Here is a 20,741-nt window from a genome sequence, read left to right as displayed (position 1 = left end):
CGAGAGGTGCGGAGAGAGGAGCAAGAGAAGCAGTGCGAGGAGCGAGAGGAGCGGTGAGAGGAGTGAGAGGAGTGACAGGAGCGAGAGGTGTGAGAGGTGCGGAGAGAGCAGCGAGAGGTGCGAAAGGAGCAGAGAGAGGAGTGAGGGGAGCGGAGAGAGGAGCGAGAAGAGTGGCGAGAGGAGTGAGTGGAGCGAGAGGAGCGGTGAGAGGAGCGAGAGAAGCGAGATGAGCTGTGAGAGGAGCGGTGGAGAGGAGCGAGAGGAGCGGAGAGAGGAGCGAGACGAGTGAGAGAAGCGTGAGGAGTGGAGAGAGGAGCGAGAGGAGCGTGAGGAGCGGTGAGAGGAGTGAGAGGAGCGAGAGGAGTGAGAGGAGTGAGATGTGCGGACAGAGGAGCGAGTGGAGCGAGAGGAGTGGTGAGAGGAGTGAGACGAGTGAGAGAAGCGTGAGGAGTGAAGAGAGGAGCGAGGGGAGTGAGAGGAGTGGAGAGAGGAGCGAGAGGGGCGAGAGGAGCGAGAGGGGCGAGAGGGGCAAGAGGAGTGAGATGAGCGGAGGGAGGATTGAGAGGAGCGAGAGGAATAGAGAGAGGAGTGAACGGAGCAGAGGGAGGAGTTAGAGGAGTGAGAGGAGCGGAGGGAGGAGTCAGAGGATCAGTGGGGTGAGAGGAGCGGAGAGAGGAGCGAGAGGAGAGGTGAGAGGAGCGAGAGGACGAGAGGAGCGAGGAGTGGTGAGAGGAGTGAGAGGAGCGAGAGGAGCGCAGAGAGGAGCGACAGGAGCAAGAGGAGCAGAAAGAGGAGTGAGAGGTACGGCGAGAGGAGCGGTGGGAGGAGCGAGAGGAGTGAGAGGAGCAATAGGAGCGAGAGGAGCGATTGCTGCGAGAGGAGCGAGAGGAGCGGTGAGAGGAGCGAGAGGTGTGAGAGGTGTGGAGAGAGGAACGAGAGGAGCGGTTGAGGAGCGAGGGGAGCGAGTGGAGTGGAGAGAGGAGTGAGAGGAGCGAGAAGAGTAGAGAGAGGAGTGAGCAGAGTGGAGAGAGGAGTGAGAGGAGCAGAGGGAGGAGCAAGAGGAGTGGAGAGAGGAGCGAGTCGAGCGGTGAGAGGAGCGAGTGGACGAGAGGAGCGAGAGGAGTGGTGAGAGGAGCAAGAGGAGCGGAGAGAGGAGCGAGTGGAGCAGAGAGACGAGCAAGAGGAGAGAGAGAGGAGTGAGGGGAGCGGAGAGCGGAGCGAGTGGAGCGAGAGGAGCGGTGAGAGGAGCGAGATGAGTGAGAGAAGCGAGAGCAGCTGTGAGAGGAGCGGTAGAGTGGAGCGAGAGGGGCGAGAGGAGCTAGAGCAGCGAGAGGAGCGGAGAGAGGAGCGAGAGAAGCGTGAGGAGCGAGAGGAGTGGAGAGAGGAGTGGTGAGAGGAGCGAGAGGAGCGGTGAGAGGAGCGAGAGGAGTGAGAGGAGCAGAGAGAGGAGCGAGAGGAGCGAGAGGAGCGAGAGGAGTGAGAGGAGTGGAGAATGGAGAGAGAGAACGAGAGGAGCGGAGAGAGGAGCGAGATGAGCGGTGAGGAGCGAGAAGAGCGAGAGCAGCGAGAGGATTGAGAGGCGCGAGACGATCGAGAGGAGCGGAGAGAGGAGTGAGAGGAGCGAGAGGAGCGGTGAGAGGAGTGCGAGGAGCGAGAGTAGCGAGAGGAGCGACAGGAGCGACAGGAGCAGCAGAAGCGGAGAGAGGAGCGTGGAGAGAGGAGCAAGAGGAGCGAGAGGAGCAGGGAGAGGAGCAAGAGGAGCGAAAGGAGCGAACGGACCGGAGAGAGGAGCGAGTGGAGCGTGAGGAGTGAGAGAAGCAAGGGGAGCAGTGAGAGGAGCAAGAGGAGCAGCGAGCGGAGTGAGAGGAGCAAGAGGAGCAGGAGGAGCGGAGAGAGGAGCGAATGGAGCGGAGAGAGGCATGAGAGGAGCGAGAGAAGCAAGAGGAGCAGCGAGAGGAGCGAGAGGTGCGGAGAGTGGAGCAAGAGAAGCAGTGAGAGGAGCGAGAGGTGCGGAGAGAGGAGCAGGAGAAGCAGTGAGAGGAGCGAGAGGAGCGGAGAGGAGCGAGAGGAGCGAGAGGAGCAGTGAGAGGAGAGAGGAGTGAGAGGAGCTACAGGAGCGAGAGGTGTGAGTGTTGCGGAGAGAGGAGCGAGAGGAGCAGTGAGAGGAGCGAGGGGAGCGAGAGGAGTGAGATGAGCGGAGGGAGGAGTGAGAGGAGCGAGAGGAATAGAGAGAGGAGTGAGCAGAGAGAGGAGTGAGAGGAGCGGAGAGCGGAACGAGAGGAGCGAGAGGAGCAAGAGAAGCGGAGAGAGGAGCGAGGGGAGCGGAGAGAGGAGCGAGAGGAGCGGTGAGCGGAGTGAGAGAGCGAGAGGAGCGACAGGAGCGAGAGGTGTGAGCATTGCGGAGAGAGGAGCGAGCTCAGCGGTGAGAGGAGCCAGGGGAGCGAGAGGAGTGAAGAGAGGAGCGAGAGGAGCGTGAGGACCGAGAGGAGCAAGAGGAGTGGAGAGAGGAGCGAGAGGAGCGGAGAGAGGAGTGAGAGGAGCGAGAGGAGCAGAGAGAGCAGCGAGAGGAGAGAGAGGAGCGGAGAGAGGAGCAAGTGGAGCGAGAGGAGCAGAGAGAAAGGAACGAGAGGAGCGAGAGGTGCGGAGAGAGAGGAATGAGAGGAGCGAGAGGTGCGGAGAGAGGAGCAAGAGAAGCGAGAGGTGCAGAGAGTGGAGCGAGAGGAGCGGAGAGAGGAGCGAGAGAAGCGAGAGGAGTGAGAGGAGCGAGAGGAGCGACAGGAGTGAGAGGTGCGAGAGGAGCGGAGAGGGGAGCGAGAGGGGCGAGAGAAGCGAGATGAGCGAGAGGGGTGAGAGGAGAGGGGTGAGAGGAGCGAGAGGGGCGAGAGGTGCGAGAGGAGTGGAGAGAGGAGCGAGAGGAGCGAGAGGGGCGAGAGGAGCGAGAGGAGCGGAGGGAGGAGCGGAGGGAGGAGCGAGAGGAGCAGAGAGAGGAGCGAGAGGAGCGGAGAGAGGAGCGAGAGGAGCGGAGAGAGGAGCGAGGGGAGCGGAGAGAGGAGCGAAAGAAGCGGAGACAGGAGCGAGAGGAGCGGAGAGAGGAGCGAGAGGAGCGGAGAGAGGAGCGAGAGGAGCAAGAGGAGCAGAGAGAGGAGCGAGAGGAGCGGAGAGAGAGGAGCGAGAGGAGTGGAGAGAGGAGCGAGATGAGCGTGAGGAGCGAGAGTAGCAGAGAGAGGAGCGAGAGGTGTGAGAGATGTGGAGAGAGGAGCGGGGAGAGGAGTGAGAGGTGCGGAGAGAGGAGCGAGAGGTGCGGAGAGAGGAGCGAGGGGTGCGAGAGGAGCGAGAGCAGCGAGAGGAGCGATGAGCGGAGAGAGGAGCGAGAGGAGCGAGAAGAACGACAGGAGCGAGAGGAGCGGAGAGAGGAGCGAGGGGAGCGGAGAGAGGAGCGAGAGGAGTGGGCAGAGGAGCGAGAGGAGCGGAGAGAGGAGCGAGAGGAGCGGGCAGAGGAGCGAGCGGAGCAGAGAGAGTTGCAAGAGGAGCGAGAGGAGCGGAGAGAGGAGCGAGAGGTGCGGGGAGAGGAGCGAGAGGAGCGAGGGGAGCAAGAGGAGTGAGAGGAGTGAGGGGCGAGAGGAGCGAGAGGAGCGACAGGAGTGACAGGAGCGAGAGGTGCGAGAGGAGTGAGATGAGCGGAGAGAGAAGCGAGAGGGGCAAGAGGAGCGAGAGGAGTGGAGGGAGGAGCGAGAGTAGCGAGAGGAGCAGAGAGAGGAGCGAGAGGTGCGGAGAGAAGAGCGAGAGGAGCAAGAGGAGTGAGAGGAGCGAGAGGAGTGCGAGGAGTGGAGAGGGGAGCGAAAGAAGCGAGAGGAGCGGAGAGAGGAGCGAGAGGAGTGAGAGGAGCAGAGAGAGGAGCGAGAGGTGTGAGAGGAGCGGACATAGGTGCGAGAGGAGTGGTGAGAGGAGTGAGAGGAGCGAGAGGAGCGGTGAGAGGAGTGAGAGGAGTGACAGGAGTGACAGGAGCGAGAGGTGTGAGAGGTGCGGAGAGAGGAACGAGAGGAGCGGTGAGGGGAGCGAGAGGAGTGGAGAGAGGAGTGAGAGCAGTGAGAGGAGTGGAGAGAGGAGCGAGAGGACGAGAGGAGCGAGAGGAGTGGTGAGAGTAGCAAGAGGAGTGAGAGTAGCGGGGAGAGGAGTGAGAAGAGCGAGTGGAGTGAGAGGAGCGGAGAGAGGAGCGAGGGAAGCGAGAGGAGCGGTGAGAGGAGCGGTAGAGTGGAGCGAGAGGGGCGAGAGGAACGGAGAGAGGAGCGAGTGGAGCGAGAGGAGCGGTGAGAGGAGCGAGAGAAGCGAGAGGAGCTGTGAGAGGAGCGGTAGAGTGGAGCGAGAGGAGCGGAGAGAGGAGCGAGAGGAGCGAGTGAAGCGTGAGGAGCGAGAGGAGTGGAGAGAGGAGTGGTGAGAGGAGCAAGAGGAGGGGTGAGAGGAGTGAGTGGAGCAGAGAGTGGAGGGAGAGGAGCGGAGAGATGAGAGAGAGGCGTGGTGAGAGGAGCGAGAGGAGTGGTGAGAGGAGCGAGAGCAGTGGAAAGAGGAGCGAGAGGAGCGAGAGAAGCAAGGGGAGCAGTGAGAGGAGCAAGAGTAGTGAGAGGAGCGGAGAGAGGAGCGAAAGGAGCATGAGGAGCGGAGAGAGGAGCGGAGAGAGGAACGAGAGGAGTGAGAGGAGCGAGAGGAGCAAGAGGAGCGAGAGGAGCGAGATGTGCAGACAGAGGAGCGAGAGGAGCGGTGAGAGGAGCGAGGGGAGCGAGAGGACTGGAGAGAGGAGCGAGAGGGGCGAGAGGAGTGAGATGAGCGGAGGGAGGAGTGAGAGGAGCGAGAGGGATAGAGAGAGGAGTGAACGGAGCAGAGGGAGGAGTTAGAGGAGTGAGAGGAGCGGAGGGAGGAGTGAGAGGAGCAAGAGGAGTGAGAGGAGCGGGGAGAGGAGCGAGTGGAGCAAGAGTAGCGGAGAGAGGAGCGAGAAGAGCGAGAGGCGCAGAGAGAGGAGCGAGAGGAGCGAAAGTAGTGGAGAGAGCAGCGAAAGGAGCGACAGCAGCAGAGAGGAGCAGAGAGAGGAGCGAGAGGAGTGAGAGGTGCGGAGAGAGGAGCGAGTGGTACGGAGAGAGGAGCGAGAGGAGCGAGAGCTGCGAGAGGAGTGAGAGGAGCAAGAGGAGCAAGAGGTGCGGAGAGAGGTGCAAGAGAAGCAGTGCGAGGAGCGAGAGGAGCGACAGGAGCGAGAGGTGTGAGAGGAGCGGAGAGAGGAGAGAGAGGCACGGTGAGAGGAGCAAGAGAAGCGAGAGGAGTGGTGAGAGGAGCGAGAGAAGCAAGGGGAGCAGTGAGAGGAGCAAGAGGAGCGGAGAGAGGAGCGAAAGGAGCATGAGGAGCGGAGAGAGGAGCGAGAGGTGCGGACAGAGGAGCGAGAGGAGCGAGAGGAGCGGTGAGAGGAGTGAGAGGAGCGGTGGGAGGAGCGAGGGGAGTGAGAGGAGTGGAGAGAGGGGCGAGAGGAGTGAGATGAGCGGAGGGAGGAGTGAGAGGAGCGAGAGGAATAGAGAGAGGAGTGAACGGAGCAGAGGGAGGAGTTAGAGGAGTGAGAGGAGCGGAGGGAGGAGTGAGAGGATCAGTGGGGTGAGAGGAGCGGATAGAGGAGCGAGAGGAGAGGTGAGAGGAGCGAGAGGAGCGAGTGGAGCAGAAAGAGGAGCAAGAGGAGTGGGGAGAGGAGCGAGAGGAGCGAGAGAAGTGGAGAGAGGAGCAAGAGGAGCGAGAGAAGCGAGATGAGCTGTGAGGAGCGAGAGGGGCGAGAGGAGCGGTGAGAGGAGCGAGAGGAGTGGAGAGTGGAGCGAGAGGAGTGAGAGGAGTGGAGAGAGGTGTGAGAGGGGCGAGAGGAGTGAGAGGAGTGGAGAGAGGAGAGAGAGGCGCGGTGAGAGGAGCGAGAGAAGCGAAAGGAGTGACATGAGCGGAGAGGGGAGCGAGAGGAACAGAAGGAGCGGAGAGAGGAGTGAAAGGAGCGGAGAGCGGAGCGAGAGGAGCGGTGAGAGGAGCGACAGGAGCGACAGGTGTGAGCGTTGCGGAGAGAGGAGCGGTGAGAGGAGTGAGAGGAGCAGTGGGAGGAGCGAGGGGAGCGAGAGGAGTGGAGAGAGGGGCGAGAGGAGTGAGATGAGCGGAGGGAGGAGTGAGAGGAGCGAGAGGAATAGAGAGAGGAGTGAACGGAGCAGAGGGAGGAGTTAGAGGAGTGAGGAGCGGAGAGAGGAGTGAGAGGAGCGGAGAGAGGAGTGAGAGGAGCGGAGAGAGGAGCAGGAGGAGCGGAGAGAGGATCGAAAGGAGCGGAGAGAGGAGCGAGAAGAGCAAAAGAAGCAAGGGGAGCAGTGAGAGGAGCGAGAGGAGCAGCGAGCGGAGCGAGAGAAGCGAGAGGAGCGGTGAGAGGAGCGAGAGGAGCGGTGAGGGGAGCGAGAGGAGTGGAGAGAGGAGAGAGGAGTGAGATGAGCGGAGGGAGGATTGAGAGGAGCGAGAGGAATAGAGAGAGGAGTGAACGGAGCAGAGGGAGGAGTTAGAGGAGTGAGAGGAGCGGAGGGAGGAGTGAGAGGATCAGTGGGGTGAGAGGAGCGGATAGAGGAGCGAGAGGAGAGGTGAGAGGAGCGAGAGGAGCGAGTGGAGCAGAAAGAGGAGCAAGAGGAGTGGGGAGAGGAGCGAGAGGAGCGAGAGAAGTGGAGAGAGGAGCAAGAGGAGCGAGAGAAGCGAGATGAGCTGTGAGGAGCGAGAGGGGCGAGAGGAGCAGAAAGCGGAGCGAGAGGAGCGGTGAGAGGAGCGAGAGGAGTGGAGAGTGGAGCGAGAGGAGTGAGAGGAGTGGAGAGAGGTGTGAGAGGGGCGAGAGGAGTGAGAGGAGTGGAGAGAGGAGCGAGAGAAGCGAAAGGAGTGACATGAGCGGAGAGGGGAGCGAGAGGAACAGAAGGAGCGGAGAGAGGAGTGAAAGGAGTGGAGAGCGGAGCGAGAGGAGCGGTGAGAGGAGCGACAGGAGCGACAGGTGTGAGCGTTGCGGAGAGAGGAGCGAGAGGTGCGGTGAGAGGAGTGAGAGGAGTGCAGAGAGGAGCGAGAGAGGCGAGGAGTGAGATGAGCGGAGGGAGGAGTGAGAGGGGTGAGAGGAATAGAGAGAGGAGGGATCAGAGCGAGGAGTTAGAGGAGTGAGAGGAGCGGAGGGAGGAGTGAGAGGAGCAAGAGGAGTGAGAGGAGCGAGAGGAGAGGTGAGAGGAGCGAGAGGAGAGGTGAGAGGAGCGAGAGGACGAGAGGAGCGAGAGCAGTGGTCAGAGGAGTGAGAGGAGCGGGGAGAGGAGTGAGAGGAGCAAGAGTAGCAGAGAGGAGCGAGAGGAGCGAGAGGCACAGAGAGAGGAGCGAGAGGAGCGAAAGTAGTGGAGAGAGGAGCGACAGGAGCAAAGAGGAGCGGAGAGAGGAGCGAGAGGTGTGAGAGGTGCGGAGAGAGCAGCGAGAGGTGCGAAAGGAGCAGAGAGAGGAGTGAGGGGAGCGGAGAGAGGAGCGAGAAGAGTGGCAAGAGGAGTGAGTGGAGCGAGAGGAGCGGTGAGAGGAGCGAGAGAAGCGAGATGAGCTGTGAGAGGAGCGGTGGAGAGGAGCGAGAGGAGCGGAGAGAGGAGCGAGACGAGTGAGAGAAGCGTGAGGAGTGGAGAGAGGAGCGAGAGGAGCGTGAGGAGCGGTGAGAGGAGTGAGAGGAGCGAGAGGAGTGAGAGGAGTGAGATGTGCGGACAGAGGAGCGAGTGGAGCGAGAGGAGTGGTGAGAGGAGTGAGACGAGTGAGAGAAGCGTGAGGAGTGAAGAGAGGAGCGAGGGGAGTGAGAGGAGTGGAGAGAGGAGCGAGAGGGGCAAGAGGAGTGAGATGAGCGGAGGGAGGATTGAGAGGAGCGAGAGGAATAGAGAGAGGAGTGAACGGAGCAGAGGGAGGAGTTAGAGGAGTGAGAGGAGCGGAGGGAGGAGTCAGAGGATCAGTGGGGTGAGAGGAGCGGAGAGAGGAGCGAGAGGAGAGGTGAGAGGAGCGAGAGGACGAGAGGAGCGAGGAGTGGTGAGAGGAGTGAGAGGAGCGAGAGGAGCGCAGAGAGGAGCGACAGGAGCAAGAGGAGCGAGAGGAGCAGAAAGAGGAGTGAGAGGTACGGCGAGAGGAGCGAGAGGAGCGGTGGGAGGAGCGAGAGGAGTGAGAGGAGCAATAGGAGCGAGAGGAGCGATTGCTGCGAGAGGAGCGAGAGGAGCGGTGAGAGGAGCGAGAGGTGTGAGAGGTGTGGAGAGAGGAACGAGAGGAGCGGTTGAGGAGCGAGGGGAGCGAGTGGAGTGGAGAGAGGAGTGAGAGGAGCGAGAAGAGTAGAGAGAGGAGTGAGCAGAGTGGAGAGAGGAGTGAGAGGAGCAGAGGGAGGAGCAAGAGGAGTGGAGAGAGGAGCGAGTCGAGCGGTGAGAGGAGCGAGTGGACGAGAGGAGCGAGAGGAGTGGTGAGAGGAGCAAGAGGAGCGGAGAGAGGAGCGAGTGGAGCAGAGAGACGAGCAAGAGGAGAGAGAGAGGAGTGAGGGGAGCGGAGAGCAGAGCGAGTGGAGCGAGAGGAGCGGTGAGAGGAGCGAGATGAGTGAGAGAAGCGAGAGCAGCTGTGAGAGGAGCGGTAGAGTGGAGCGAGAGGGGCGAGAGGAGCTAGAGCAGCGAGAGGAGCGGAGAGAGGAGCGAGAGAAGCGTGAGGAGCGAGAGGAGTGGAGAGAGGAGTGGTGAGGAGCGAGAGGAGCGGTGAGAGGAGCGAGAGGAGTGAGAGGAGCAGAGAGAGGAGCGAGAGGAGCGAGAGGAGCAAGAGGAGTGAGAGGAGTGGAGAATGGAGAGAGAGAACGAGAGGAGCGGAGAGAGGAGCGAGATGAGCGGTGAGGAGCGAGAGCAGCGAGAGGATTGAGAGGCGCGAGACGATCGAGAGGAGCGGAGAGAGGAGTGAGAGGAGCGAGAGGAGCGGTGAGAGGAGTGCGAGGAGCGAGAGTAGCGACAGGAGCGACAGGAGCGACAGGAGCAGCAGAAGCGGAGAGAGGAGCGTGGAGAGAGGAGCAAGAGGAGCGAGAGGAGCAGGGAGAGGAGCAAGAGGAGCGAAAGGAGCGAACGGACCGGAGAGAGGAGCGAGTGGAGCGTGAGGAGTGAGAGAAGCAAGGGGAGCAGTGAGAGGAGCAAGAGGAGCAGCGAGCGGAGTGAGAGGAGCAAGAGAAGCAAGAGGAGCAGCGAGAGGAGCGAGAGGTGCGGAGAGTGGAGCAAGAGAAGCAGTGAGAGGAGCGAGAGGTGCGGAGAGAGGAGCAGGAGAAGCAGTGAGAGGAGCGAGAGGAGCGGAGAGGAGCGAGAGGAGCAGTGAGGAGAGAGGAGTGAGAGGAGCTACAGGAGCGAGAGGTGTGAGTGTTGCGGAGAGAGGAGCGAGAGGAGCAGTGAGAGGAGTGAGAGGAGCGAGGGGAGCGAGAGGAGTGAGATGAGCGGAGGGAGGAGTGAGAGGAGCGAGAGGAATAGAGAGAGGAGTGAGCAGAGAGAGGAGTGAGAGGAGCGGAGAGCGGAACGAGAGGAGCGAGAGGAGCAAGAGAAGCGGAGAGAGGAGCGAGGGGAGCGGAGAGAGGAGCGAGAGGAGCGGTGAGCGGAGTGAGAGAGCGAGAGGAGCGACAGGAGCGAGAGGTGTGAGCATTGCGGAGAGAGGAGCGAGCTCAGCGGTGAGAGGAGCCAGGGGAGCGAGAGGAGTGAAGAGAGGAGCGAGAGGAGCGTGAGGACCGAGAGGAGCAAGAGGAGTGGAGAGAGGAGCGAGAGGAGCGGAGAGAGGAGTGAGAGGAGCGAGAGGAGCAGAGAGAGCAGCGAGAGGAGAGAGAGGAGCGGAGAGAGGAGCAAGTGGAGCGAGAGGAGCAGAGAGAAAGGAACGAGAGGAGCGAGAGGTGCGGAGAGAGAGGAATGAGAGGAGCGAGAGGTGCGGAGAGAGGAGCAAGAGAAGCGAGAGGTGCAGAGAGTGGAGCGAGAGGAGCGGAGAGAGGAGCGAGAGAAGCGAGAGGAGTGAGAGGAGCGAGAGGAGCGACAGGAGTGAGAGGTGCGAGAGGAGCGGAGAGGGGAGCGAGAGGGGCGAGAGAAGCGAGATGAGCGAGAGGGGTGAGAGGAGCGAGAGGGGCGAGAGGTGCGAGAGGAGTGGAGAGAGGAGCGAGAGGAGCGAGAGGGGCGAGAGGAGCGGAGGGAGGAGCGGAGGGAGGAGCGAGAGGAGCAGAGAGAGGAGCGAGAGGAGCGGAGAGAGGAGCGAGAGGAGCGGAGAGAGGAGCGAGGGGAGCGGAGAGAGGAGCGAAAGAAGCAGAGACAGGAGCGAGAGGAGCGGAGAGAGGAGCGAGAGGAGCGGAGAGAGGAGCGAGAGGAGCAAGAGGAGCAGAGAGAGGAGCGAGAGGAGCGGAGAGAGGATCGAGAGGAGAGAGAGGAGCGAGAGGAGTGGAGAGAGGAGCGAGATGAGCGTGAGGAGCGAGAGTAGCAGAGAGAGGAGCGAGAGGTGTGAGAGATGTGGAGAGAGGAGCGGGGAGAGGAGTGAGAGGTGCGGAGAGAGGAGCGAGAGGTGCGGAGAGAGGAGCGAGGGGTGCGAGAGGAGCGAGTGCAGCGAGAGGAGCGATGAGCGGAGAGAGGAGCGAGAGGAGCGAGAAGAACGACAGGAGCGAGAGGAGCGGAGAGAGGAGCGAGGGGAGCGGAGAGAGGAGCGAGAGGAGTGGGCAGAGGAGCGAGAGGAGCGGAGAGAGGAGCGAGAGGAGCGGGCAGAGGAGCGAGCGGAGCAGAGAGAGTTGCAAGAGGAGCGAGAGGAGCGAGAGGTGCGGGGAGAGGAGCGAGAGGAGCGAGGGGAGCAAGGGGAGCGAGAGGAGTGAGGGGCGAGAGGAGCGAGAGGAGCGACAGGAGTGACAGGAGCGAGAGGTGCGAGAGGAGTGAGATGAGCGGAGAGAGAAGCGAGAGGGGCAAGAGGAGCGAGAGGAGTGGAGGGAGGAGCGAGAGTAGCGAGAGGAGCAGAGAGAGGAGCGAGAGGTGCAGAGAGAAGAGCGAGAGGAGCACGAGGAGTGAGAGGAGCGAGAGGAGTGCGAGGAGTGGAGAGGGGAGCGAAAGAAGCGAGAGGAGCGGAGAGAGGAGCGAGAGGAGTGAGAGGAGCAGAGAGAGGAGCGAGAGGTGTGAGAGGAGCGGACATAGGTGCGAGAGGAGTGGTGAGAGGAGTGAGAGGAGCGAGAGGAGCGGTGAGAGGAGTGACAGGAGTGACAGGAGTGACAGGAGTGACAGGAGCGAGAGGTGTGAGAGGTGCGGAGAGAGGAACGAGAGGAGCGGTGAGGGGAGCGAGAGGAGTGGAGAGAGGAGTGAGAGCAGTGAGAGGAGTGGAGAGAGGAGCGAGAGGACGAGAGGAGCGAGAGGAGTGGTGAGAGGAGCAAGAGGAGTGAGAGTAGCGGGGAGAGGAGTGAGAAGAGCGAGTGGAGTGAGAGGAGCGGAGAGAGGAGCGAGAGAAGCGAGAGGAGCGGTGAGAGGAGCGGTAGAGTGGAGCGAGAGGGGCGAGAGGAACGGAGAGAGGAGCGAGTGGAGCGAGAGGAGCGAGAGAAGCGAGAGGAGCTGTGAGAGGAGCGGTAAAGTGGAGCGAGAGGGGCGAGAGGAGCGGAGAGAGGAGCGAGAGGAGCGAGTGAAGCGTGAGGAGCGAGAGGAGTGGAGAGAGGAGTGGTGAGAGGAGCAAGAGGAGGGGTGAGAGGAGTGAGTGGAGAGAGAGGAGTGAGAGGAGCGGAGAGATGAGAGAGAGGCGTGGTGAGAGGAGCGAGAGGAGTGGTGAGAGGAGCGAGAGCAGTGGAAAGAGGAGCGAGAGGAGCGAGAGAAGCAAGGGGAGCAGTGAGAGGAGCAAGAGTAGTGAGAGGAGCGGAGAGAGGAGCGAAAGGAGCATGAGGAGCGGAGAGAGGAGCGGAGAGAGGAACGAGAGGAGTGAGAGGAGCGAGAGGAGCAAGAGGAGCGAGATGTGCGGACAGAGGAGCGAGAGGAGCGGTGAGAGGAGCGAGGGGAGCGAGAGGACTGGAGAGAGGAGCGAGAGGGGCGAGAGGAGTGAGATGAGCGGAGGGAGGAGTGAGAGGAGCGAGAGGAATAGAGAGAGGAGTGAACGGAGCAGAGGGAGGAGTTAGAGGAGTGAGAGGAGCGGAGGGAGGAGTGAGAGGAGCAAGAGGAGTGAGAGGAGCGGGGAGAGGAGCGAGTGGAGCAAGAGTAGCGGAGAGAGGAGCGAGAAGAGCGAGAGGCGCAGAGAGAGGAGCGAGAGGAGCGAAAGTAGTGGAGAGAGCAGCGAAAGGAGCGACAGCAGCAGAGAGGAGCAGAGAGAGGAGCGAGAGGAGTGAGAGGTGCGGAGAGAGGAGCGAGTGGTACGGAGAGAGGATCGAGAGGAGCGAGAGCTGCGAGAGGAGTGAGAGGAGCAAGAGGAGCAAGAGGTGCGGAGAGAGGTGCAAGAGAAGCAGTGCGAGGAGCGAGAGGAGCGGAGAGGAGCGACAGGAGCGAGAGGTGTGAGAGGAGCGGAGAGAGGAGAGAGAGGCACGGTGAGAGGAGCAAGAGAAGCGAGAGGAGTGGTGAGAGGAGCGAGAGGAGTGGAAAGAGGAGCGAGAGAAGCAAGGGGAGCAGTGAGAGGAGCAAGAGGAGCGGAGAGAGGAGCGAAAGGAGCATGAGGAGCGGAGAGAGGAGCGAGAGGTGCGGACAGAGGAGCGAGAGGAGCGAGAGGAGCGGTGAGAGGAGTGAGAGGAGCGGTGGGAGGAGCGAGGGGAGTGAGAGGAGTGGAGAGAGGGGCGAGAGGAGTGAGATGAGCGGAGGGAGGAGTGAGAGGAGCGAGAGGAATAGAGAGAGGAGTGAACGGAGCAGAGGGAGGAGTTAGAGGAGTGAGAGGAGCGGAGAGAGGAGTGAGAGGAGCGGAGAGAGGAGTGAGAGGAGCGGAGAGAGGAGCAGGAGGAGCGGAGAGAGGATCGAAAGGAGCGGAGAGAGGAGCGAGAAGAGCAAAAGAAGCAAGGGGAGCAGTGAGAGGAGCGAGAGGAGCAGCGAGCGGAGCGAGAGAAGCGAGAGGAGCGGTGAGAGGAGCGAGAGGAGCGGTGAGGGGAGCGAGAGGAGTGGAGAGAGGAGTGAGATGAGCGGAGGGAGGATTGAGAGGAGCGAGAGGAATAGAGAGAGGAGTGAACGGAGCAGAGGGAGGAGTTAGAGGAGTGAGAGGAGCGGAGGGAGGAGTGAGAGGATCAGTGGGGTGAGAGGAGCGGATAGAGGAGCGAGAGGAGAGGTGAGAGGAGCGAGAGGAGCGAGTGGAGCAGAAAGAGGAGCAAGAGGAGTGGGGAGAGGAGCGAGAGGAGCGAGAGAAGTGGAGAGAGGAGCAAGAGGAGCGAGAGAAGCGAGATGAGCTGTGAGGAGCGAGAGGGGCGAGAGGAGCAGAAAGCGGAGCGAGAGGAGCGGTGAGAGGAGCGAGAGGAGTGGAGAGTGGAGCGAGAGGAGTGAGAGGAGTGGAGAGAGGTGTGAGAGGGGCGAGAGGAGTGAAAGGAGTGGAGAGAGGAGAGAGAGGCGCGGTGAGAGGAGCGAGAGAAGCGAAAGGAGTGACATGAGCGGAGAGGGGAGCGAGAGGAACAGAAGGAGCGGAGAGAGGAGTGAAAGGAGCGGAGAGAGGAGCGGTGAGAGGAGCGACAGGAGCGACAGGTGTGAGCGTTGCGGAGAGAGGAGCGGTGAGAGGAGTGAGAGGAGCGGTGGGAGGAGCGAGGGGAGCGAGAGGAGTGGAGAGAGGGGCGAGAGGAGTGAGATGAGCGGAGGGAGGAGTGAGAGGAGCGAGAGGAATAGAGAGAGGAGTGAACGGAGCAGAGGGAGGAGTTAGAGGAGTGAGAGGAGCGGAGAGAGGAGTGAGAGGAGCGGAGAGAGGAGTGAGAGGAGCGGAGAGAGGAGCAGGAGGAGCGGAGAGAGGATCGAAAGGAGCGGAGAGAGGAGCGAGAAGAGCAAAAGAAGCAAGGGGAGCAGTGAGAGGAGCGAGAGGAGCAGCGAGCGGAGCGAGAGAAGCGAGAGGAGCGGTGAGAGGAGCGAGAGGAGCGGTGAGGGGAGCGAGAGGAGTGGAGAGAGGAGAGAGGAGTGAGATGAGCGGAGGGAGGATTGAGAGGAGCGAGAGGAATAGAGAGAGGAGTGAACGGAGCAGAGGGAGGAGTTAGAGGAGTGAGAGGAGCGGAGGGAGGAGTGAGAGGATCAGTGGGGTGAGAGGAGCGGATAGAGGAGCGAGAGGAGAGGTGAGAGGAGCGAGAGGAGCGAGTGGAGCAGAAAGAGGAGCAAGAGGAGTGGGGAGAGGAGCGAGAGGAGCGAGAGAAGTGGAGAGAGGAGCAAGAGGAGCGAGAGAAGCGAGATGAGCTGTGAGGAGCGAGAGGGGCGAGAGGAGCAGAAAGCGGAGCGAGAGGAGCGGTGAGAGGAGCGAGAGGAGTGGAGAGTGGAGCGAGAGGAGTGAGAGGAGTGGAGAGAGGTGTGAGAGGGGCGAGAGGAGTGAGAGGAGTGGAGAGAGGAGAGAGAGGCGCGGTGAGAGGAGCGAGAGAAGCGAAAGGAGTGACATGAGCGGAGAGGGGAGCGAGAGGAACAGAAGGAGCGGAGAGAGGAGTGAAAGGAGCGGAGAGCGGAGCGAGAGGAGCGGTGAGAGGAGCGACAGGAGCGACAGGTGTGAGCGTTGCGGAGAGAGGAGCGAGAGGTGCGGTGAGAGGAGTGAGAGGAGTGCAGAGAGGAGCGAGAGAGGCGAGGAGTGAGATGAGCGGAGGGAGGAGTGAGAGGGGTGAGAGGAATAGAGAGAGGAGGGATCAGAGCGAGGAGTTAGAGGAGTGAGAGGAGCGGAGGGAGGAGTGAGAGGAGCAAGAGGAGTGAGAGGAGCGAGAGGAGAGGTGAGAGGAGTGAGAGGAGCGGGGAGAGGAGTGAGAGGAGCAAGAGTAGCAGAGAGGAGCGAGAGGAGCGAGAGGCACAGAGAGAGGAGCGAGAGGTGCGAAAGTAGTGGAGAGAGGAGCGACAGGAGCAAAGAGGAGCGGAGAGAGGAGCGAGAGGAGTGAGAGGTGCGGAGAGAGGAGCGAGAGGAGCTGTGAGAGGAGCGAGGGGAGCGAAAGGTGCGAGAGGAGTGAGAGGAGCAAGAGGAGCGAGAGCTGCGAGAGGAGCGAGAGGAGCGACAGGAGCGAGAGGTGTGAGAGGTGCAGAGAGAGGAACGAGAGGAGCGGTGAGAGGAGCGAGGGGAGCGAGAGGAGTGGAGAGAGGAGTGAGAGGAGCAAGAGGAGTAGAGAGAGGAGTGAGCAGAGTGGAGAGAGGAGTGAGAGGAGCTGAGGGAGGAGCAAGAGGAGTGAGAGGAGTGGAGAGAGGAGCGAGCCGAGCGGTGAGCGGAGCGAGTTGACGAGAGGAGCGAGAGGAGTGGTGAGAGGAGCAAGAGGAGCGGAGAGACGAGCAAGAGGAGAGAGAGAGGAGTGAGGGGAGCGGAGAGAGGAGCGAGTGGAGCGAGAGGAGCTGTGAGAGGAGTGGTAGAGTGGAGCGAGAGGGGCGAGAGGAGCTAGAGCAGCGAGAGGAGCGGAGAGTGGAGCGAGAGGAGCGAGAGAAGCGTGAGGAGTGAGAGGAGTGGAGAGAGGAGCGGTGAGAGGAGCGAGAGGATGAGAGGAGCGAGAGGAGTTGTGAGAGGAGCGAAACGAGCGAGAGGAGCGGAGAGAGGAGCGAGAGGAGCGAGAGGAGCGGCGAGAGGAGCGAGTGGAGCGGAGAGTGGAGAGAGAGGATTGAGAGGAGTGGTGAGAGGAGCGAGAGGACTGGAAAGAGGAGCGAGAGGAGCGGAGAGAGGAGCGAGAGAAGCAAGAGGAGTGAGAGGAGCGGATAGAGGAGCGAAAGGCGCAGGAGGAGTGGAGAGCGGAGCGAAAGGAGCGGAGAGAGGAACGAGAGGAGCGAGAGGAGCGAGAGAAGCAAGGGGAGCAGCGAGAGGAGCGAGAGGTGCGGACAGAGGAGCAAGAGGAGCGAGCGGAGCGGTGAGAGGAGTGAGAGGAGCGAGAGGTGTGAGCGTTGCAGAGAGGGGAGCGAGAGGAGCGGTGAAAGGAGCGAGGGGAGCGAGAGGAGTGGAGAGAGGAGCGAGAGGGGCGAGAGGAGTGAGATGAGCGGAGGGAGGAGTGAGAGGAGCAAGAGGAATAGAGAGAGGAGTGAGAGGAGCGGAGGGAGGAGTGAGAGGAGCAGTGGGGTGAGAGGAGCGGAGAGAGGAGCGAGAGGAGAGGTGAGAGGAGCGAGAGAACGAGAGGAGCGAGAGGAGTGGTGAGAGGAGCGAGAGGAGTGAGAGGAGCGGGGAGAGGAGTGAGAGGAGCAAGAGTAGCGAGAGGAGCGAGAGGAGCGAGAGGTGCGGAGAGAGGAGCAAGAGGAACGAGAGGACCGGAGAGAGGAGCAAGATGAGTGAGAGGAGCGAGGAGTGGGAGGAGCGAGAGGTGCGGAGAGAGGAGCAAGAGAAGCAGTGAGAGGAGCGACAGGTGTGAGCGTTGCGGAGAGAGGAGCGAGAGGAGTGGTGAGAGGAGCGAGAGGGGCGAGAGGAGTGAGATGAGTGGAGGGAGGAGCGAGAGGAATAGAGAGAGGAGTGAGCGGATCGGAGAGAGGAGTTAGAGGAGTGAGAGGAGCGGAGGGAAGAGTGAGAGGAGCAAGAGGAGTGAGAGTAGCAAGAGGTGTGAGAGGAGCGGAGAGAGGAGCGAGAGGAGAGGTGAGAGGAGCGAGAGGACTAGAGGAGCGAGAGGAGTGGTGAGAGGAGCGAGAGGAGCGGGGAGAGGAGCGACAAGAGCGAGTGGAGCGGAGGGACGAGTGAAAGGAGCGAGAGGAGCGGAGAGAGGAGAGAGAGGAGAGGTGAGTGGAGCAAGAGGAGTGGAGAGAGGAGCGGAGAGAGGAGCGAGAGGAGCGAGAGGAGCAGGGAGAGGAGCAAGAAGAGCAGAGAGTGGAGTGAGAGGAGCAGAGAGAGGAATGAGAGGAGCGAGATGAGCGAGAGGAGCGAGAGGAGCAAGAGAAGCGGAGAGAGGAGCGAGAGGAGCAAGAGGTGTGGACAGAGGAGCGAGAGGAGCGGTGAGAGGAGTGAGTGGAGCGAGAGGTGTGAGCGTTGCGGAGAGAGGAGCGAGAGGAGCGGTGAGAGGAGCGAGGGGAGCAAGAGGAGTGGAGAGAGGAGCGAGAGGGGCGAGAGGAGTGAGATGAGCGGAGGGAGGAGTGAGGGGAGCGAGAGGAATAGAGAGAGGAGTGAGCGGAGCGGAGGGAGGAGTTAGAGGAGTGAGAGGAGCGGAGGGAGGAGTGAGAGGAGCAGTGGGGTGAGAGGAGCGGAGAGAGGAGCAAGAGGAGAGGTGAGAGGAGCGAGAGGACGAGAGGAGCGAGAGGAGTGGTGAGAGGAGCGAGTGGAGTGAGATGAGCGGGGAGAGGAGCAAGAGGAGCGAGAGTAGTGAGAGGAGCAAGAGGAGCGAGAGGAGCATGAGAAGCGGAGAGAGGAGCGAGGTGAGTGGAGAGAGGAGCGAGAGGAGCAGAGAGAGGAGCGAGAGGAGCAGGGAGTGGAGCAAGAGGAGCGAAAGGAGCGAGAGGACCGGAGAGAGGAGCAAGACAAGTGAGAGGAGCGAGGGGAGCGGGAGGAGCGAGAGGAGTGGAGAGATGAGCAAGAGGAGTGGAGAGCGGAGCGAGAGGAGCGTGAGGAGCGAGAGAAGCAAGGGGAGCAGTGAGAGGAGCAAGATGAGCAGCAAGAGGAGCGAGAGGGGCAAGAGGAGCGGAGAGAGGAGCGAGAGGAGCGTGAGGAACGAGAGGTGCAGAGAGAGGAGCAAGAGAAGCAGTGAGAGGAGTGGAGAGAGGAGCGAGAGAGGCGAGAAGAGTGAGATGAGCGGAGGGAGGAGTGAGAGGAGCAAGAGTAATAGAGAGAGGAGTGAGCGGAGCGGAGAGAGGAGTTAGAGGAGTGAGAGGAGCGGAGGGAGGAGTGAGAGGAGCAAGAGGAGTGAAAGGAGCGGAGAGGAGTGGGAGGAGAGGTGAGAGGAGCGAGAAGACTAGAGGAGCGAGAGGAGTGGTGAGAGGAGCGAGAGGAGTGAGGAGCGGGGGGAGGAGCGAGAGGAGTGAGAGGAGTGGAGAGGCGAGCGAGAGGAGTGGTGAGAGGAGTGAGATGAGCGAGAGGAGGAGCAAGAGGAGCGAGAGGAGTGAGAGGAGCGGAGAGAGGATTGAGAGGAGCGAGAGAAGCAAGAGGAGTGAGAGGAGCGAGACAAGTGAGGGGAGCGAGGGGAGCAAGAGGAGCGCGGGGAGTGAGAGGTGTGAGTGGAGTGGTGAGAGGAGCGAGAGGAGTGAGAGGAGCAGAGAGAGGAGCGTGAGGAGCGTAGAGTGGAGCAGGGAGAGGAACGAGAGGAGCAAGAGGAGTGAGAGGAGTGGAGAGTGGAGAGAGAGAACGAGAGGAGCGGAGAAAGGAGCGAGATGAGCGGTGAGAGGAGCGAGAGGATCGAGAGGCACGAGAGGAGTGGAGAGAGGAGCAAGAGGAGTGAGAGGAGCGAGAGGAGCAGTGAGAGGAGTGCGAGGAGCGAGAGGAGCGACAGGAGCGAGAGGAGCGGAGAGAGGAGCAAGAGGAGCGAGAGGAGTGGAGAGAGGAGCGAGAGAAGCGAGAGGATCGGAGAGAGGAGCAAGAGGAGTGAGGGGAGCGGGAGGAGCGAGAGGAGTGAGAGGAGTGGAGAGGCGAGCGAGAGGAGCGAGAGGAGCGGTGAGAGGAGCGAGAGGAGCGCTGAGAGGAGTGAGGGAGCGAGTGGAGCGAGAGGAGCAGAGAGAGGAGTGAGAGGAGTGAGAGGAGCGAGAGAAGCGAGAGGAGTGAGAGGAGCGAGGGGAGCGAGGGGAGCAAGAGGAGCGCGGGGAGTGAGAGGTGCGAGTGGAGTGGTGAGAGGAGCAAGAGGAGTGAGAGGAGCGAGAGGAGTGAGAGGAGCGTGAGGAGCGAGAGGAGCAAGAGGAGTGAGAGGAGTGGAGAGAGAGAATGAGAGGAGAGGAGCGAGATGAGCGGTGAGAGGAGCGAGAGGATCGAGAAGAGCGAGAGCAGCGAGAGGATTGAGAGGCGCGAGAGGATCGAGAGGAGCGGAGAGAGGAGCAAGAGGAGTGAGAGGAGCGAGAGGAGCAGTGAGAGGAGTGCGAGGAGCGAGAGGAGCGAGAGGAGTGACAGGAGCGAGAGGAGCGGAGAGAGGAGCAAGAGGAGCGAGAGGAGTGAGAGGAGTGGAGAGAGGAGCGAGAGAAGCGAGAGGATCGGAGAGAGGAGCAAGAGGAGTGAGGGGAGCGGGAGGAGCGAGAGGAGTGAGAGGAGTGGAGAGGCGAGCGAGAGGAGCGGTGAGAGGAGCGAGAGGAGCGCTGAGAGGAGTGAGGGAGCGAGTGGAGCGAGAGGAGCAGAGAGAGGAGCGAGAGGAGCGAGAGGAGCGAGGGGAGCGAGGGGAGCGAGAGGAGCGCGGGGAGTGAGAGGAGCGAGTGGAGTGGTGAGAGGTGCAAGAGGAGTGAGAGGAGCGAGAGGAGTGAGAGGAGCGTGAGGAGCGGAGAGAGGAGCGAGAGGAGCGAGAGGAGTGAGAGGAGTGGAGAGAGAGAATGAGAGGAGAGGAGCGAGATGAGCGGTGAGAGGAGCGAGAGGATCGAGAAGAGCGAGAGCAGCGAGAGGATTGAGAGGCGCGAGAGGATCGAGAGGAGCGGAGAGAGGAGCGAGAGGAGCGAGAGGAGCGGTGAGAGGAGTGCGAGGAGCGAGAGGAGCGAGAGGAGCGGCAGGAGCGACAGGAGCAGCAGAAGCGGAGAGAGGAGCGTGGAGAGAGGAGCAAGAGGAGCGAGAGGAGCAGGGAGAGGAGCAAGAGGAGCGAAAGGAGCGAAAGGACCGGAGAGAGGAGCAAGAGGAGTGAGAGGAGCGAGGGGAGCGGGAGGAGCGAGAGGAGCGGGAGGAGCGAGAGGAGCGGAGAGAGGAGCGAGGGGAGTGAGAGGAGCGAGAGGATTGAGAGGAGCGGAGAGAGGAGCGAGAGGAGCGGAGAGAGGAGCGGAAGGACCGGAGAGACGAGCGAGCGGAGCGTGAGGAGCGAGAGAAGCAAGGGGAGAAGTGAGAGGAGCAAGAGGAGCAGCGAGCGGAGCGAGAGGAGCAAGAGGAGCGAGAGGTGCGGAGAGAGGAGCAAGAGAAGCAGTGAGGAGCGAGATGCGGAGAGGAGCGAGAGGAGCGGTGAGAGGAGTGAGAGGAGTGAGAGGAGCTACAGGTGCGAGAGGTGTGAGTGTTGCGGAGAGAGGAGCGAGAAGAGCAGTGAGAGGAGCGAGGGGAGCGAGAGGAGTGAGATGAGCGGAGGGAGGAGTGAGAGGAGCAAGAGGAATAGAGAGAGGAGTGAGCAGAGAGAGGAATGAGAGGAGCGGAGAGAGGAACGAGAGGAGCGAGAGGAGCAAGAGAAGCGGAGAGAGGAGCGAGGGGAGCGGAGAGAGGAGCGAGAGGAGTGAGAGGAGCGGTGAGAGGAGTGAGAGAGCGAGAGGAGCAACAGGAGCGAGAGGTGTGAGCATTGCGGAGAGAGGAGCGAGAGGAGCGGTGAGAAGAGCCAGGGGAGCGAGAGGAGTGAAGAGAGGAGCGAGAGGGGCGAGAGGAGTGAGATGAGCGCAGGGAGGAGTGAGAGGAGCGAGAGGAATAGAGAGAGGAGTGAGTGGAGCAGAGGGAGGAGTTAGAGGAGTGAGAGGAGCGGAGCGAGGAGTGAGAGGAGCAAGAGGAGTGAGAGGAGCGGAGAGAGGAGCGAGAGGAGAGGTGAGAGGAGC

Source organism: Somniosus microcephalus, chromosome 8 (genome assembly GCF_052327205.1).
Source record: "Somniosus microcephalus isolate GS21.2 chromosome 8, FLI_Smic_1.0, whole genome shotgun sequence".
NCBI classification, from domain to species: Eukaryota; Metazoa; Chordata; class Chondrichthyes; order Squaliformes; family Somniosidae; genus Somniosus; species Somniosus microcephalus.
This window is presented reverse-complemented; position numbering follows the sequence as displayed.